Raw genomic sequence first — 20,399 nt, 5'->3', positions numbered from 1 at the left:
CGGTTTGCCCTCCTTGGGTTACACTCACTGTCCAACCAATCCCACTGAGATGAACCTGGTACCTCGGTTGGAAATGCAAAGATCACTCACTTTCTGCATTGCTCTGAGAACTGCACTTTGGAGCTGTTCCTATTCAGCCATCTTGGCGGAAGTCCCCCATAGCTTCTAAATAATGTATTTTCGTTTTAACTAGTATGCTTTTCAAGGGTTTGTTCCAAATATTTGATTTACATATAATGTTATGGGAACTTATTTATAATATAAAAAATGAGGGAAAAACTGAGTGCTAATATTACCATTTCTTGAAAATGATAAAATTTACATGATAAAATAGGATTTAGGAGAAAAAAATATTTTAATATTAAAGTAAATTGAAAAGATAAAATGTATATATAATTGACAGAGAAGAGTAAATATTTGATATCATCTTAAATTTATATATAGGTTTTTATTTCGTACAGAGGTCTCTCACAAACAATATTAATAAGAAAAATTACAAATGATAACATTAAGTAGTGCTAAAAAGTAGAATACAATGTGAATGATGTCCCAAAGATTGTGCAACGAGGCATCCCAGATGACTGTAAAACACTAAGTACAGCACATATATTTAATTTGATTAAGTAATTCAAACACTGGAAAGCAGGTAATTTTATTATCCTCATTTTATAGCTGAGCAATATGAGGGATAGAAAGCTTAAGTAATTTATATTATTTTCTACAACTCATAAGTGCTATGGCTAAATGTTTTTGTCCTCTCCAAAATTCATGTTAAAATTTAATCCTCAAAGTAACAGTATGGAAAGATGTGTCCTCTGGGAAGTGGAGGAGTCATGAAGATAAAGCCCTCATACAGGAGATTCAGTGTCCTTATAAAATGGCTTGGCCAAGGTAGTTTCTCCCTTTGTGCCCTTCCATCTACTCCCATGTGAAGACATGGGCTTCCTCCCCTCCAGAGGATGCAGCATTTAACATGCCATCTTGGATGTAGAGACAGGACCCTCCCTCATCAGACAACTAAACTTGCCAGTACCTTAGTCTTTGACATCCTCCAGAACTACAAGAAAATTAACTTTAATTCCATATAAGTTACTCAGCCTCAGGTATTCTGTTCTAGCAGCTCATAGAGATTAAGACTGTAGTGAAAGAGCTAGGCTCTAGTCATATCAATAATAATTCAAACTCAGCTGTTATATTATACTGCTTTCATAAGCCCAAGGCATTAATTTCTCTTATCAAACTACTAATTCAATTTAAAAACGTATACATATTATAAAACCAAATTGAATAGCAAAGCAATCAGAAGTCTTAAAATCCTTTAAATTCTTTTTTTTTTTTTTTTTTTTTTTGAGACAGAGTCTTGCTCTGTCACCCAGGCTGGAGTGCCAGTCTGCAGTCTCAGCTCACTGCAACCTCCGCCTCCCAGGTTCAAGCAATTCTTCCACCTCAGCCTCCCAAGTAGCTGGGATTACAGGCATGTGCCATCACACCCAGCTAATTTTTTTTATTTTTAGTAGAGATGGGGTTTCACCGTGTTGGCCAGAATGGTCTCGATATCTTGACCTCATGGTCCGCCCGCCTTGGCCTCCCACAGTGCTGGGAAAATCCTTTAAATTCTTCCCTTTCACGTATTGCTATTGACATACTCAATAGGCAGACATGAATAAATTTATACCCCTAATTTTGAAACATAAGAGTTAATTAGGGTATGTTGGCTGTAAATATAATAATCTCATTATAATAGGTAAGCCTTTAAATTCATGTTCTGTAGGCAGTGGAACAGAAAACAAGATGTAAGACCACTAAATTATATATATATGTATATGCACACACACATATATCTCCATCCTTTTTTCTGTTGTGTGAAACAGTGGCTTTTACTAAATACAGCTTGAGAAGCCTTATTTCTCTCAGAATGTATTTGAAGCTAATCCATTCTTTTCGGCTTTAGAATTGTAAATAGGGTCTATCAATTGAATGAATGTAACATAACTGTCATTGCTGAGCCAGCACATAACCAAAAATATGATTCCTGTGCATCATGCTTAAGAGAAATATATCTTTGTTGCTGGCCTGCTAATAGATAGCAGTAATAGATATGCAGTAATAGTGCCATTAAAGGAATCTGGGGTCTAGAAATGATTCAAATGCTATTCATTTTGTTTTATAGTTTTGAAGTGAAAAGTGAATACTGGAGGTGAAAGTAGTACAATCACTTAGCTTAGAAACATGAAGGCAAATATTAAAGGATATTTTGCAAAGACTGCACAAAGAAGTACACTATTTACAACTAAGTGTATATTCTATTCAAATACTAGAGCCATTTTTTTAAAGGTTATAGCTATGGGTCCATGTTTATAGATAATATACAAACAATAAATATGGATGATTTCCCCCAAAATAGTAGATAATATAGTGTGAAAAATCTAATAAATAGGTAAACAGTCACCAATGTGAGTTTTTTTTATGTAGGATATAGCACTCTCTGGATGTAGTAGGTGATAATTAAGCATATGAGATAAAATTTTTGTAAGCATGACATACTGGGACAAAAGGTTAGCCATCACCTTCAATATTGTATGGCAGTGATACTGAAGCTAGCTATCACTCAGTACCTGTTCTTTTATTGTTTTTCTAGCTCTTTGTGTAGCGTATGGTTGCTTAGAATAAGAAGTACCTATTCCAATCTCCTCTGCAGCTAGGTACAACCAGGATAATATAAATACACAATATACAAAGCCTTGCATTTTACAGATGACTAATATGTTGGCTTTCTGTTAGAATCTATAATTTACGATTCCCAGTTTGATATTGTTGCTGTTCTTTTTTCCCCCAGTCTTCTGGGTTCTTAAATAAACTTGGAGCTCATGTATGGGTAGGTGAAAGGGGAACAAGTGTCAATGCATTGAACCAGAAAAGTATCTGAAATGATCAGGAAACAATATAGAAGTCAGCGGGATTGGAGCAGAATGAGGTAGGAGAGAGTGACATAAAACTGAGACTCAAAAACTCAACAGGCCCTTTAAGACCATTGTTAAGAATTAATATATTTCATCCTGAGATAAAAAGCTACAACTGGAGAGCTCCAAGTAAAGGAATGAACTGTTCACAATTACTTTCTTTTTTGTTTGTTTGTTTTTAACACAGAATATGATATATTTGAGAAGGATAATAGAATTTCCAATTATCTGACCATTTTACTATTTTTTTAATTTTTAGCTTGGGTGAAATACACACATGACATAAATATTACCATCTTAACCTTTTTAAGTGTGTAATTCAAGAATATTAAATATACCTGCATTGTTGTTTAACGAATTTCCGGAACATTTTCATCCTACAAAATCAAACCTTTCTAATCCACTCCCCTGCCTCTCTTCTCCCAGCTCACCATTATATCTTCCATTTCTGTTAGTTGACTACACTAGATACCTCACATAAGTGGACTTACATAGCCGAAAGAAAATAATACATACTCTTCCATGTAAAATTAACTCTGATATATTAAACTTTATTCGGTTCACTGTATTTTATTATAAGAAGAATTAGAAACAATTTGTTGACCTACAAATGGATATCCTCTTATAAAAAATACTGTTTAGTCTTTGGGAGCAAGCAGTTCAGCATGGTATTTAAGATGATCAACCCTGGATGCAGACTGCCAGTCTTTGAATTTGAGCTTCTTCACTTCCAAACTGTGTGTCCTTCTGCAAGTTATTTAAACTTGCTATGCATCCCATTCCTCATCTGAAAGCAGACATAATAATAGTACTTACTCAGAGAGTTTTAATTAACACATGAAATCATTTAGAAGAGCATTTGTTACATAGTAAAAACATATGTAGTGGTTATTTTCCCATTATTTTTATTAATAAGGAACATTATGCTTTACTTTAAGGGAAGAGTTCAGAAATTTAAATGCTGGTAAAGGAAATACAATGATCATAAAACATGAGAAGTGTAATGTGTATATGATAATAAGATGCTAGTATTGTGACCTTAATTAAACTGCATTCTAAAATACTGGGCTAAGCCAAACAACATGGCAAAGCAAAATATGTCTAGGAGTCATTATTACCAGCAGTTATCAATTGATTATTCTTGGTGTGAACCATAATCATTAATTTAGGACAGCAAATAAACCAAGCTAACAAATGTAGTGCTAAGCCTTGGATATCAGAATTTTAAATCCTATTAATTAAACATTTATGACATATCCACATTAAAATTAATATTATTGTTTGAAATCTCATTATTAAAATGTAAAACAAATCAGCAATGGCATGTGTGTGTATATAACTATATATAATAAAAAAATTAACCTACACACACATACATATACACAGTGCACACACACATGTAGTTGAACATCTGTAATCATCCTTCCATATCTTTGGGTTCCACATCCATGGATTCAACAAACACAGATCAAAATATTTTTTTAAAAAATGAATGGTTGGGATGGTTGCATCTGTAATGACCATGTACAGATTTTTTTCTTGTCATTATTTCCTAAATAATATAGTATAAGAACTGTTTACTTCACATTTAAATTACATTAGGTATTATAAGTAACCTAGAGATAATTTAAAGTATACAGAAGGATGCGCATGGGATATATGCAAATTCTATGCCATTTTCTATAAGGGACTTGAGCATCCACAGATTTTAGTATCTAGGGGCTCCTGAATCCAATGGCCTGTGAATACCAAGAGATGATTTGATATTGTTTTATATATATGTATGTATATATAGATATGTTTTACACACATGCATATAAAACATCACATATACACCCACACATATATAAAACAATCTTTGCAGTTGCATTAATTTATAAAGTGATCAACAGTGCTCCTTTTCTTCAAAAGATTGATAATAATCTACTATATTTCCTAATTTAAAAAAAGATTAGTACTTGATAGGAATTCTTAATATCTAATTAACTGATATATTTTAGGTATAAAATTTTTATCTTGTCACACTGTTTTGTACTCAAGAGACAGCTGATACATTAGAAGCTTTCCAGAACAGTGTTAATGAATAGACAATTCTATTAAAATTCTTTGAGCTTCAATTTGGCAGAAAAACTTACACTTTTAGAATTAATTTAGTAACAAAATGATTTTAACTTGCTTTCACTATAACTGTCATTCAATTTCTATTTGCTAAAAGTGTCTTGCATTTTATAATGACTCTTTTCTGTTTCTTATGCAAAAGTTATAGCAATTTTAACAATAATAAAAACTAATTTTATAACATTTTATATTATTATATTTCAGCAACTTTGGTATTTACTTGGAGTAAGGCAGAGGCTAGTAAATAGTATTGAAAAGAAAAGTAATGAGAGTTGTGATTATCTTTCCTTATGCCAACTTGTTTAAACTACAGTCCCCAGTCATTTATTCAAACTTTAATCTATTCAAGGAGGTAAAGATATTTTTTTGAGGGGATGAAAGAACATAATCAATTCACTCTACCCAAGGGAGATTATCCCAGATAAGCAATTCTAGATAATCCGAGTGGGCCTGATTCGATTAGTTGAAAGGCTTTAAGAACACAGCCTAGGCTTCCTGACGAAGTTATTCTCACCATGAATGATAACAGTTTAAGATTACCACCCTGCTCTTCCTAATGGCTTGCTTTATATATTTCAGACCCGCTTACCCAGACTGCATAATCACATGAATCAAATCCTTGAAATAAATCCCTTAGTATGTATATATATCTTGATTCTTCATCCCTGGTTGTGCTTTAACTAACGAAGAGTTAGTTGTTCATTGCCTTATCAGACATGAAGGCATATTTTGAAGTTAAAATTATCAAACTGTTGTGATACCAGTATACAGATCAACAAATGGATCAATGGAAGATGGTAAATTATATGTCATAAAAAGTGGAGTTCTAACTCAGCGGAACTTGTAAGGAAATAGAACAAAATTCTGACTATTTTCTATAGGTTGACGGTATTAAAAGACACTGTAAAATAATGCAGTTGTATAAAAAGAAAAGAAAAAAATGGCAATAGGAAAAAATCTCAATTTTACTATTAAAAATTTAGTATTAGAAAACTTGATTCACAGAAATTCATATAGAAAACAAACTGTGAATAATAAAGTTCATCTGTGCTTTTCTACTGTCAAAACCCACCACCTCTCAAGTGGATCCTGAGGAGACAGTGGGTGATGAAATCTAATCTTCATCAAGGATGTTGGACAGTCAATAAAAAGCAGCTGTAGGTTAATAAAGCTGTGTTGCCTGTCCTTCTCTACATCTTCACTTTAATTAGGTTAATAAAGCTGAGTTGCCTGTCCTTCTCTACATCTTCACTTTAATTAGGTTAATAAAGCTGTGCTGCCTGTCCTTCTCTACATCTTCACTTTAATTAGATATATACAGTTTGCCTTTATAAAAATATACACAAGTGTTTTTTCCTATATTTTTCTTGATGAAAAGTGATGAGATTTTCATTTGACTTCTTTTCCATTATTCTTTTACTTTAAGATGTATACTCATCTTGTATTGAGCTCAGATCTCTGAACTCTTTCATTTAATAAACAAACCTTCCACTTATTTTAGTTGACTAAATCTAACTATTTTAATCTTTTCTTGACAGTGATTTTATAAATAATAATTTTTTATTGGAGAAAATAATAATCTGGACTAGAAGAAGTGCCAATGAGATTATTCTTGAAAACTATCAAGTCAGTTACCTAACTTGCTAAGTGCTGCCCAAATATTAGTAATTTAATAATACTACAGAAATATTGTGTTGTCCACCTTTATAAAAAATTATTCCAAATAATTATGTCATTTGTTTTCATTTGAAGAATACATAGTTCAGACAGTTAAGTTAATGACTAAACTCACGGAAGTTGACAATTAATAATGAGCAGTGTAATAATGTAAGATTAATTTTTCAAATATTTTAAAGTTTCTATTAAATATTTACAAATTATACATCAAGTGGGTCTTAAGATGGCCAACTCAATGCAGCTGGGAAGTGCTGCTCCCATGGAGAGAGTCCGAGCTTTTGACTAAATTAACATAATTTGAGAAGATCTTTGTTTTAAAAAAAAAAAAAGATGCCTAACGTTGATATAGAAAAGATGCAAACACTGAAGATGAAGAGGGAGGAAGAGGGAAACTCCATGTGGGGTAACTGAATGCTAGGGCTGGTTCCAGGCCTCAAAGTGTGTTTGAGGAAGGGGTAAATGAAGGGACTTGGAGACTGGGGACCTCATACCTGCCATGGACATTTGAGCTGGTAGGTGGCTGTCCCCAGAGATTAGACAGAGACAGAGCTGACATAAGCATGTCCCCAGGAAATTTTATGATAGGGACAGGTTTGGTGGAGGCTTACCCACCAAGGGCTCCCTATCTCCCTTTGACAGGCTCTGGCCCTAGCTAACCACTGGAGAGAAAGCAGGGCCACCTTTCCTGTGGACCTGGGGCACATTTGTCCCACAGGCCACCTGCCTGCCAGCCCCTCTCAGGGCTCCTGCCTGACCATCCTACAGAAGCCTGTACACACATAGCTCCATTGCCCAGTCTGAATGCTTCCCATCACCTAAGTGCATTCTGGAAACCTGGGAGCCCTTCAAATCCTATAGTGTACCTGGGACCCAGTCCCAAGTGTCTGAAGGAGAAATCTGCAAGCAGGTCCTGGCACCCCAGAGCTGTGGACCATGGCTCAGGATTACATAGCCAGGATCTGTGACCTGCATTGAAGTCAGGGAGGAAGCAACACTCTTCAAAAACTGAGAAGCATAAATTGGCCTAAGACCTAGATGTGCCTCCCTCCACAGAATAGGTCCAGTAAAGATGTGGCCTATTTCCCTATTGGGCCTCTGTCCACGGGACCTGAGGCAGAAACATCAATAGAAATAAATAGATAAATGGAATTGCTGGCAAAGTGCCAGTGATCAGAGGTGGCTCCTGCAATTTCCAGGAGTGAGCTTGGTGAGGGAGTCACCTCTCTCCCCTTGCACTGCAGAATATAGCCACAAATCCAAGGATATACAAAGGAGCCATGCTTCTAAATGACAGCCTATCTACCATCCATTGCTCTCAAGCACTATTTACAGGATTATGGCCCAAACTACAGCAATAACAAAAAGTCACTCTCCTAATGCTCCCTGCTGATAAATCAAGGGCAAGAATTCAACAACAAAGACCCTGTACCAAGCCTTGGCCCTGTGAAAACTTCCAGAAACAAAGCCAACTGTGTATACTAGATTTCCATCACAGTTAAAAGATCACCACCCTTCCCAGATGGGAGAAAAATCAGTATAAGAACTCGGACAATTCAAAAAGCCAGAGTGCCCTCTTACCTCCAAAGAGGTCCACTAGGTCCCCAGCAATGGCTAATCAATCTGAAATGTCTGAAATGACAGACATGGAATTCAGAATCTGAATGGCTAGGAAGCTTATCAAGACCAGAAGAAAGTTGAAACTCAATCCAAGGAAGCAAAGCAATTCAGTAAAATGATTCGAGTTGAAAGACTAAGAAGCTGTTTTAAGACCCAAGTTGAACTTCTTCAGCTGAAAAATTCACTACAAGAATTTCAAAATACAGTCAGAAGTATTAACAGCAGAATAGACCAAGCAGAGAAAAGAATCTCAGCACTTAAAGACAGGTAATTGAGTCAACTCAGTCAGACAAAAATAAAGAGAAATCAATTTTTAAGAAATGAACAAAACCTCTGAGAAATATGCAATTATGCAAAGAGACCAAATCTGTGACTCATTGGCATTCTTGAGAGAGAAAGAGAAATAATGAGCAACTTGGAAAATATATTTCAGGACATAGTCCATGAAAATTTCCCTAATCTCACGAGAGAGGTTGACCTGCAAATCCAAGAAATATAAACACTATAAAAGACAACTATCCCCAAGGCACATAATCACAGATTCACTAAAGTCAACAGAAAAGAAAAAATCTTAAAGGCAGCAAGAAAGATGGGGCAGGTAACTTACAAGGGGAACCCATCAGGCTAATAGCAGACCTTTCAACAGAGGCCTTATAAGCCAGAAAAGACTGAGGGCCTATTTTTAGCATCTTAGAGAAAAAAAAATTCCAACCAGGAATTTCACATGCTGCCAAACTAACCTTCTTAAGTGAAGAGGAAATAAAGTCTTCCTCAGAAAAGTAAATTCTGATGGAATATATTTAAACTAGACAAGACATACAAGAGATTTTCAGAAGAGGACCTGGTGAGGGGGTCCTCAGATCCTCAGGTCCCTGGTGAGGGGGACCTGGTGAGGAAGTACTAAGCACAGAATTGAAAGAGGCTGCTACCACAAAAACACATTTTGGCACATAGCCCACAAGCACTGTAAAACAACTGCATAATTAAGTCTACACAGAAGCCAGCAAACAACATGATGACAAAATTAAAATCACTCATATCAATAGTAACCTTAAGTATAAATGGGCTTAATGCCCATTTAAAAAACACAGAGTGGAAAGCCTGATAAAAAGACAAGCCCCAAACTTCAGTTTTCTTCAAGAGACCTATCTCACATATAATGACACCCATAGGCTCAAAGTAAAAGAATGGAGAAAATTCTACCAAGCAAACTGAAAGGAAAAAAGAGCAGGAGTCACGATGCTTATTGTATCAGATAAAACAGACTTTAAGTAAAAAATTAAGAAGGACAATAAAAGGCATTACATAGTGATAAAGGGTATGATCCAACAGGAAGCCTTAAGCATTTTAAATATATATGCACCCAACACTGAAGCACCCAGATTCATAAAACAAGTTCTTCTTGTCCAAAGAAAAAACTTAAACCAACAAACAACAATAGTGGGAGGCTTGAACATCCTACTGACAGTGTTAGATCATAAGGGCAGAAAATTAAAAAAGAAACTCTAGGTTTAAATTTGACACTTGATCAATTGGACCTCAGACAGCTACAGAACACTCTACCCAACAACCAAAAGATATACATTTTTCTTATCTGCACACAGAATATAATCTAAGATCAACCACATTCTTGATCATAAAAAGGTCTCAATAAATTCAAAATGATTGAAGTCATACCAAGCACATTCTTGAATCACAGTAAAATAATAGTAGAAATCGATATCAAGATCTCCCCAAACTATACAAATACATCAAATTAAATAACTTATTCCTGAATAACTCCTGTGTCAACATCAAAATTAAGGCAGAAATCATAAAAATTGTTTGAAATTAATGAAAAAAGGGACACAACTTACCAAAATCTCTGGATACAGCCAAGGCAGTATTAAGAGGAAAATCTGTAGCCCTAAATGTCATCATCAAGAAGTTAAAAAAAAATCTCAAAATTAACATTCTAACTTTAAAGGAAGAAACTGAGGCAAATGAGGGAAAGGAATTGGGGGGAGAAAAATCCCAAAGCTAGAAGAAGAAAAATAAGTCACTGAAGTTAAAAAAGAACTTAATGAAATTGATATGTAAGAATCTATACAAAAGACTGATAAAACCAAGAGCTGGTTTTTCAAAAAAAAATAAAAATAAAATTCATAGGCCACTAACTAGTTAAACAAAGAAAAAGAAAAAGATCCAAGAAAGTACAATCAGAAATGAAAAAGGTGCTTTTTGTCACTCTCACAACTGATTCTACAGAAATACAAATGATCCTCAGAAACTATTATGAATATCTCTAAGCACACAAATTAGAAAATATAGAGGAAATGGATGCCTTCCTGTAAGCACATAATTCTCCAAGATTGAATCACAAAGAGACTATTACCCTGAATAGACAAATATCAACTTCTGAAATGGAACTGGTAATGAAAAACCTTCCAACCAAGAAAAGCCCTGGACTAGTTGGTTTCCCAGCTGAATTATACCAGACTGAAAGCAATCCTACACAAAACTATTTTAAAAAATCAAAGAGGAAGGGCTTATCCCTAACTTATGAAGTCAGCATCAGTCAGATATGCAAATCTGGATTTGTGGGGCCGGGGGAAACTTCAGGCCAATATTCCTGATGAACATAGACAAAAAAATCTTCAATAAAATATTAACAAACCAAATCCAGCAGCACATAAAAAAGTTAATACATCATAATTAGGAAGGCTTTATTCCTGGGATGCAAGGCTGTTTCAACATACATAAATCAATACGTATGCTTCATCACCTAAACAGAATTAAAAGCAAAACCATATAATTATCTCAATAGATACAGAGAAAGACTTTAATCCAGCATCCCTTCATGGTAAAAATCCCTCAACAGGCTAGGCATCAAAGGAACGAACATACCAAAAAATAATAAGATCCATCTATAAGAAACCCTTGACCAATTTCTTACTCAACAGGCAAAACCTCAAATTTTCCTTGGGAACTAGAGTAAGATAAAGATGCCCCCCTGCCAGTACTCCTGTTCAACCTAGTCCTGCAAGTGAGAAAGAAAGAGCGAGCATCCAAATAGGAAAAGAAGAAGTCACAGTATCCCCGTTTGCTGATGATATGATTCTATACCTAGAAAATCCTGAAGACTCTACCAAATCATACCTAGAACTGATAGACGACTTTAATAAAATTTCAGGATATGAAATCAATGTATGAAAATTGGTAGGATTTCTATACACCAATATTGTTTAGGCTGAGCATCAAATCAATGACATATTCCCATTTACAATAGCCAAAGGAAAATGAAATACCTAGGAATACAGCTAACCCAGGAGGTGAAATATCTCTACAAGAAGAACTACAAAACACTGCTGAAATAAATGAAAGACAACACAAATCAATAGAAAAGCATTCCAGGTTTATGGATTGGAAAAATCACTATTGTTAAAATGGCCAAACAGCCCAGAGCAATTTATAGATTTAACACTATTCCTATCAAACTACCAATGTCATTCTTCAGAGAATTAGAAATACTATTATAAAATTCATATGCAACCAAAAAAAAAGAGACTAAATAACAAAAGGAACCCTAAGTAAAAAGAACAAAGCTGGAGGCATCCCACTACCTGACCTCAAATTATACTATAAGTAACCAAAATAGCATGGTACCATACAAAAGCAGATGCATAAACCAATAGAGCAGAATGGAGAACCCAGAATAAGTCCACACACCTACAATCTTTGACAAGGCTGACAGATACAGGCAATGGGGAAAGGACTCCCTATTCAATAAACAGTGCTAGAATAACTGGCTAGCTATATGCCGAATAATAAAACTGGACTCCTACCTTTCACCATATACAAAAATTACCTCAAAATATATCAACTATTTAAGTGTAAGCCTTCCCACTATAAAAATTCTAGAAGACAATTTAGAAAATATTCTTCTCAACATTGGCCTTAGTAGAGAATTTATGGCTAAGTCCTGAAAATCACTTTAACAAAACCAAAAATAGACACGTGGGACTTAAACTAAAGAGCTTCTGCATGGCAAAAGAAACATATAACAGAGCAAACAACCTGCATAACACAGGAAGTTATTCACAAATCATCCATTCATCAAAAGTCTAATATCCAGTATTGATATGATTTAGCTCTGTGTCCCCATTTATCCTGTAATCCCCATATGTCAAGGGAAGGAATTGGCCAGAGATGATTGGATCAAAAGGGTAGCTCTCCCATGACTGTTCTCACAATAGTGAATTCTCACAAGATATCATGGTTTAAAAAGGATTTGGCCAGAGATGATTGGATCACAAAGGCAGCTCTCCCATGCCTGTTCTCATGATAGTGAGTGAGTTCTCACAAGATATGATGGTTTAAAAGTGTGTGTCTGGCCGGGTGTGGTGGCTTACACCATGCCTGAAATCCCAAAACTTTCGGAGGCCAAGGCAGGCAGATCAACTGTCAGGATTTCAAGACCAGCCTGGCCAACATGGTGAAACTCTGTCTCAACAAAACTACAAAAATTAAGCAGGTGTGATGGCAGGTGCCTGTAATCCCAGCTACTCAGTAGGCTGAGGTGGGAGAATTGATTGACCTAAGAGGCAGAGGTTGCAGTGAGACAAGATCACACCATTGCTCTTCAGCCTGGGTGACAGAGCATGACTTAGCCTCAAAAAAGAAAAAAAGTGTATGGCTTTTTTGTTCTCTCTCTCTTTCTCCTGCCACTTTGTGAAGCAGGTGCTTACCTCCCCTCCAACTTATGCCATGATTGTAAGTTTCCTGAAGCCTCCTCAGCCATGGAGAAATGTGACTCAATTAAACCTTTTTTTTTTTAAATAAATTACCCAGTTTCAGGTAGTTCTTTTATAGCAGTGTGAGAATGGGCTAACAGAAACATCTATAAAGAACTTAAACTAATCAACAAGGAAAAAACATTTACACTGTTCAAAATGTGCAAATCATATGAACAGACACTACTCAAAACAAGATACACAAGTGGCCATTGAACATATGAAAAAAGATTCTCATCATTATTAATCAGAAAAATACAAATTAATACAACAATGATATATCTCTCAACAGTCAGAATGGCTATTATTAAAAAGTAATCAAATAACAGATGCTAATGAGGGTTCAGAGAAAAAAATATTATATACTGTTGATGTGAATGTAAATTAATTCAGCCACTGTGGAAAGCAGTCTGGAGATTTCACAAAGATTTTAAAGGCACCTACATTTGGCCCAGCAATCTCACTACTGGATATATACCCAAAGGAAAATAAATCATTCTACCAAAAAGACACATGTACTCATATGTTCATTGCTGCACTACTCACAATAGCTAAGATATGAAATCAACCTATGTGCCCATTAACATAGATTGGATAAAGAAAATGGAATACATAGACACTATGGAATACTATACGGCCATAACAAAAATGAAATCATGCCCTTTGCAGCAACATGGATATAGATGCTGGCCATAATTCTAAGTGAATTACGAATAGAAAAAAAACAAATACTATATGTTCTCACCTATATGTGGGAAATAAACATTGAGCATACATGGACATTAACATGAGAATAATAGACACTGTAGAATACTAGACAGAGAGAGGGGGAGAGGATCATGGGTTGAAAAATCACCTACCTGATAGTATGCTCACTATCTAAGTGATGGGATTTGTATTAGTCCATTTTCACACTGTTATAAAGAACTACCTGACACTGTATAATTGATACATAAAAGAGGTCTCATTAACTTACATTGCTGGGGAGGCCTCAGGAAACTTAGAATCATGACAGAAGGTGAAGGGGAAGCAAGCACCTTCTTCATAAGGTGGCAGGAGAGAGAGAGAAATTGAAAGCGAAGGAAATCACACACTTTTAAGCCATCATAACTCATGAGAACTCACTCACTATTACGAGAACAGACTGGGAGAACTGACCCCCATGATCCAATCACCTCCCACCAGGTCCCTCCCTCCACATGTGTGGATTACAATTCGAGATGAGATTTGGTTGGGAACACAGAGCCAATCTGTATCAGGATCTGTACCCCAAACTTCAGCATTACACAGTATTCCCATATAACAAACCTAGACATGTACCACTGTATCTAAAATAAAAGCTAAACTTAAAAAATATATATATATATATAAAAGAATGTATGTACACACTTAAAGCTTCATAAAATACTTTTATGTCTGATAATTTTAATATGAAATCTAATAACTGAATATTAAATATGGTTGTTTCACATATAATTTCTTGTCAGAATTTTTTTAATATATTAGTATGTACTCTCTAAAGAGAAGCATAAGATATGTGAGGCAATCATGTCTTTTTATTAAATGCCTTAATATTTTTCTTGTTTACAAATCCATCTTTTCTTGAAAATTGTTTTAATCAATGTTAAAATAGTTTGAATTAATAAATCACACTTAACTCCGTAACAATTTTTTTAAAGTTTTTTCTGATGTTACTAAACTTAATCAATAACCATTTTCAAGGGTACTAATGCACTATTTTCTTTTGCTAAATTAAAAGTAAATAAGAAAAATCACAATCTTATTTTACTTCTTGGCAGAATTTTACCTTGTTGATGGGTCTCATACTTTTTTAAAAATTACAATATTAACATCAAAATTGAAAAGTATTCAAATAATGTTAAAGAGTCTGAACTAGCAACTAGGAAAGCTCATCTTATTCTTCCCATTCAACAGCTATAACTACAGTAAGCAGTGCACATGGACATAGTCTATAAACTTTGAGATACATGTTTATGCACATTCAAATGCACCAAGTCAATAGAAATGGTAAAAATGTTCAAAATAAGTTAACAAAGACATAGCCTTTATAAAAAATCAAAGAAATAAAATGGGAAATTAGCTTAATGGACAATGTAATTAGTTGATGTTTCCTCAAATAAGACCTGTGTTTATTTTACTGTTTTATTTCTGGCTCATTTTTGCTTTCACAAGCTACTACAGCATCTGAAAGTTCAGCCCTCTCTTCCACCACTGCGGAGCTCCTGGCAAATGCTAATTTCAGGTTAAGGCACAAATCTGCTTATTAAACAAGGGAAGCCATCAAAGACCTGTAGGTATTCTGCTACTCTGGCCCTATGGAGAAAAGCAGAATCAATTCTGCCACAGATGGTAAAAATCAAAGAATAGCTAATAAATGTTTGAAGAAAACAGCATGTTAAAAACAAGTAGTTTAGACAGTTCCTCTTCAAAGAGTTTTACTTTGTTATAAGCAAGATGTTCTTCTCCAAGAGGTCTTTACTTTCTCATACTATCTGTCCTGAAGTCTTATTTCCCTGTTCTTTGTCTAATGTAATCATACCCACCAATCTATCAGCCCCTCCCCACCTCCCATGCTCAGGCATGCCCACCAAGAAATCACCCTCTCCCTGCTGTAACAGCTTTCCCCATGGAAACTTTTCCCTGCACTCTTCAAAGTAGCTAATAGTGTTTAGCTTAGACTGTGCAGTCCAACCCCAACCAAAGGTGGAATGACACAGCAGCTAAGGCCAACTGCTTTCGCAATTAAAAACCCCTGCTCTCCTTTGTCCTATGTGCTCTCTCCATTGCTCCATCCATGAGACACATCCTTCTATAGAAGTAAATTTTCCTTGCTGAGAACATTAATGCTCGAGTACTAATTCTTTTGTGGCACCAAAAATTTGTTTCTCACACAGCAGAATAAAAGAAAAACAAAAACCATCACATGGAAAAATTTACACACAAAAATACTAAAAACAGAAACCAACATAAAGATACATGTATTTAATATTCTCAGAAATATACTTAGGTATATAAGAATATGTCATGGGCAAATAAATTACACAAGAAAGGAAAGGGGGACTGAGAAATTGAGAGACAAAATTAAGATGTATAGAACCTGTTAACAAATATTTGATGAGGATGCTTGCAGGAGAAACAGACATCAAATAATAGAATTAATAATATAATATTTTGATAAAGCACACATTTACATTTTGTTTATGGCCCATATTTTCTGTAGGCTATCTAAAAATTCTTTGCCTAATCCAAAGAAGTGAAAATTTAACATTTAGACAATATATGTATGGTTCTATTTATGAACTTTATTCTATTTGTTGCTCTATATTCTCTTTGTTGCTCTGTTCCTATGCCAATACTGAATTGCCTTGATTACAAAAGAAAACTATTTTTATGTTTATGATGCTGATTTTTTCTCCACATTTTTCCATATGGTTCTTGGCTCTTTGTATTTTTTAAAAAAGATTTTATCTATATTATTTTGGATAATTCATGTTTTTCTTCTTAATGTGTAAAAACATTCTTTATCCCTTTTCTCCATATGGTTATGTTCACAATGGCATTTAATTTTGTTTTCAGCCTTTTATTGTTAATTTTAAAGGTTTAGAAACATTATCTGTATTTTCCTTTGTGATTCTTTTTATCATTACTGCTATATTTAGATAGTTCCAGAAATCACAAACTTGCTTATTTTGCAATTACATTTTTCTAGATAAATATTTCTACTAAAATATTTTCATTTTTTAAAATTTTGACTAAAAATTTAAAAATAGAGAATGAGACATAATAAATTTTTTAAAATCTTAATCTTATTTGCATATGCCCTCAGACGTGACCATCAAATATTTTTCCTGGGTTTTTTTCCAAAGTAAAATATAAGGTGATTTATTTTTCCCCTTGGATCACAGTGCTACAGGATTGTTATCCCAGAAGTGGCAATAGTTTTTTCTCACCAGATGGGAAAAAAAAATATCTATGCAAGGAGGTTGCAGATGGCAGCTCTGAATTTCATGGTCATATAACCCTGACTGCAAATTATAGCTTGTAATGAGTCATATACAGATTGTAAAAGGAAAATATCTTCGGCCCTTTCAGGCTGGGATCTGCTCAGGGCAAATCTGCTTCCCATTCTATTCAAATTCATTCCTATGCTCACTGAAATAGATGCATATCTGATTGCCTCCTTGGAAAGTCTAATCTGAAACTCAAAAGAATGCAACTGTTCATTGTCTCTCACCTACCTGTGACTTGGAAGCCCTCTCCCCTCTTCCAGTCTTCCTGTCTTTGCCTCAAGTTGTCCTGCCTTTCCAGATTGAACCAATGTACTTCTTACATATACTGATTGATGTCTTGTGTCTCCCTAAAATGTATAAAATTAAGCAGTTCCCCAATCACCTTGGCACACGTCATCAGGACTTCCTGAAGCTATGTCACAGGTGTGCATCCTCAACCTTGGCAAAATAAACTTTCTAAATTAACTGAGACCTGTCTCAGATTTTTGTAGGTTCACATTTTGACAGCTACAAGGGGATTCTGAGTAAAGATGTCCCTGACCTTTGACAAATCTCCTATTGGTGCTTGGTACCCACATCAGCTAACTTTAGGGCTCAAACCAAGAGGACAATTTGCTGAGGTCCATGAGCACCTCCTCCAGCAAATCCCTGATCTTTCAAAATTTGGTTGAGATCTAAAGTTTATTTTGCTGTACAACTCCTGTTTTGGTGGAGGGGAGTTTTACTTTCTTCCAACAAGGAAGGCATGCCTTCCTACTTCCATGATGATGGAAGGTAGTTAACTCCTTTATGGAGTTTGAGCTCACTTCCAACAGGGAAAAGTATTATTTATCCCTGCTTCTAGGATGGTAGAGAGCAGTCAACAGCCTGAGCCCCATCACAACATAAGAAACTGAGATGGGATTCTGTCTTGCAAATTCTTTTTAAACAACTAAAGTTATTGTAGGGAGCCAGAGTGACCCACCCCTTCTGGGGGATCAGCAGCTACGTTGCTGTGAACTTTGGTTGAACTTCAGAAAAGTGAAACCACAGTAGGAGGATGTGTATGTCTTGAAGAAGAACAGACAGGCCTAGAAAGAGATAACCAGCTTTCACTGACCTTGCTACAAGATAGTTTTTAGCTAAAGTATGTTAACTGAAGTATGAGAATAATAAGCACAGGCTGTTCTAAGTAACTGCACCCTCCCTCTGCTATGTGCTTTGTGAACATATAAAAAAGTATACTGATACAGGTCAGGGCTGAAGAGACTGACAGCTTCACCTCTCGGACCACCTGACCCAGCTTTCTCTATGTCTGTGTCTGTCTTTCTTTATCCCCCACCGTTCCCTTTTAGGTCTTTGAATCCTCATGCAGCATGGGACACAGCACATGCCAGAAGTTAGCAATTAAACAACTAAAGAGTTATTACTAAACAACTAAAGTTAAGCAGCTGGTGTTAATTTCTGCTTACACTTAGAGTGCTCAAAAATCATATAATTTGTGTGAGCATTGTTAGTTTTCCTTAACTATTTTGTTGTTTGTTTCTGGTCTTGTTGTTTTTTCTTTTATGAGTATGTTTCAGTGATTTCCCTTATCAGATTTGACGAACTCCAAACCTTGAAGCTCATTAATGTGAAATTTTCCATGGCTAGGAAATAAGAGTAACTTACTCCCCTCAGCCTTTCAGGGCATTCTAAGGCAACTGAGAATCATGTCAGGGTTGCTGGGAGAAACACTCCCTAAGACATACAGTGGCTCTAAATAAGTTTCCCACTCAGAAGAACATACTTGGGGTTTAGTTTCAGCTGGCAGGTACATATAAGGAGCTGATCCCTCCTGTATCTTGAGGCTCTGAAACACTGTGCCAGGTAGCTGAGACACGGGTGAACCAAACAGGTTCAGGAGGTCATGACCCTGAAGAGCTAGGTCTGTAAGCAGCACATTTTGGGTTTGACACATCTCTCAATTTGGTGAAATTCAAGGAGTAACTCTAAATTTTGGGGAACAAGGCCTTTGAAGTAGGAGGAAAATGGCCAGCAAAAGGGAAAAAGAAAAAGAAAATAAGATGTTTTTATTTTGACTACTACAGGGCCTTTATTTACATAACAAGGCCACCTTTTTGCCAGTCAAATCAAACTGAAAGAGCAATGGATGTACTTCTGAAATAAAAGCATTTAGTCCTAGATGACATATGGCAATGAGATTTTTGAAGATTTTTTAAAGAAGTTTAATGATTAAATTTCAGCTTAATTAAAATGAGAACATCCAAGATGTGTATATGTGTGCATGCCTGCATATTAGTATTTAAAAGACCTTCATGGTTTTGGTTGTTGGTTTGTTTGTTTATCTCTCCTAAGACCTTGTCTTTTTTTAGCACAAGTTGTTGTTTTCTTTCTTATCAATTGACTGAATTCTGTTTTCACCTGATTTGTTGACTAAAATAGTTATTACAAGAGAGGCTATACTTGGGTTATTAAGAAAAAATGCAGTTTAGACACTCAGAAATGTCTTTGTTTTAAAAAAGTTTTTTTAAGTGCACTGTAAAACCGTCTCCTTCTAGCATCACCAGACTTTTTCTCTCTGTACCTTATGATAAAAATGTTGCTATTTAATTTTCATGTGAGTAGCTATCAATTTCCTAGGATTGTAAAACAGGTTGTGAAGGATCTAAAAGTCTAAAATAGGAAAAGAAAAATGGTCTTTGTGAATCTATAAAATGTACTTTCATTGACATGCCCAATACATCTATGTATTTATGTGCCAAGTCTGACCAGCAGACTCTGAGCAACAGATGACAAAAGTATGCAGACACGGATGTTTTGCCTATGTGAGCATGGCCAGGGGACCCCATGGCTGAGATCCCAAAGAGGGAGTCTGACTGTGAAGCTCCCATATGCCAAAGAGGCTCATATTCATTTTAGAACAGATTTAATCACAAAGCTCTCAAGTAAACGTCACATTAGTGAGTAATTAACATTGTGGACCCCCCCATGTAGAGAGCAGTCATGTGTGTGGGTGATCAAAGGTTGGTTTCCAAGGAAATAGGTAAACAAGCTATTTAGATAAACTCCTCTACATTCCCTTATTATCTGCTCTTCGCTATTAGCTTAAGATAAGAGGATTAGGCTGCCTTCAGCCATAATTCTCTCCTGAGGCTTTTGGAAAACCTGGCCTTCCAAGAAGGTTTGCATCTTTCTCTACAATTTTTCCCACCACCCTAACTGATATTCTACATTTATGCATT

The 20,399-nt window shown here is 35.4% G+C and overlaps 1 long non-coding RNA gene across 1 annotated transcript in view; it reads right to left on the bottom strand.

The window, feature by feature from the left end:
- Positions 1-439: 439 nt before the first annotated feature.
- The window catches only part of LOC103792684 (uncharacterized), a 61,632-nt gene continuing 41,672 nt past the window's right edge, over positions 440-20,399 (bottom strand). Inside the window, exon 3 of the long non-coding RNA XR_619561.5 lies at positions 440-3,747. This is a non-coding gene — a long non-coding RNA (uncharacterized LOC103792684). The remainder of the gene's footprint in view (positions 3,748-20,399) is intronic.

Source organism: Callithrix jacchus, chromosome 4, assembly GCF_049354715.1.
Source record: "Callithrix jacchus isolate 240 chromosome 4, calJac240_pri, whole genome shotgun sequence".
Classification (NCBI taxonomy): domain Eukaryota; kingdom Metazoa; phylum Chordata; class Mammalia; order Primates; family Cebidae; genus Callithrix; species Callithrix jacchus.
Note: the sequence above shows the minus strand (reverse complement) of the source record. Positions and strands in the feature narration are given on the sequence as shown.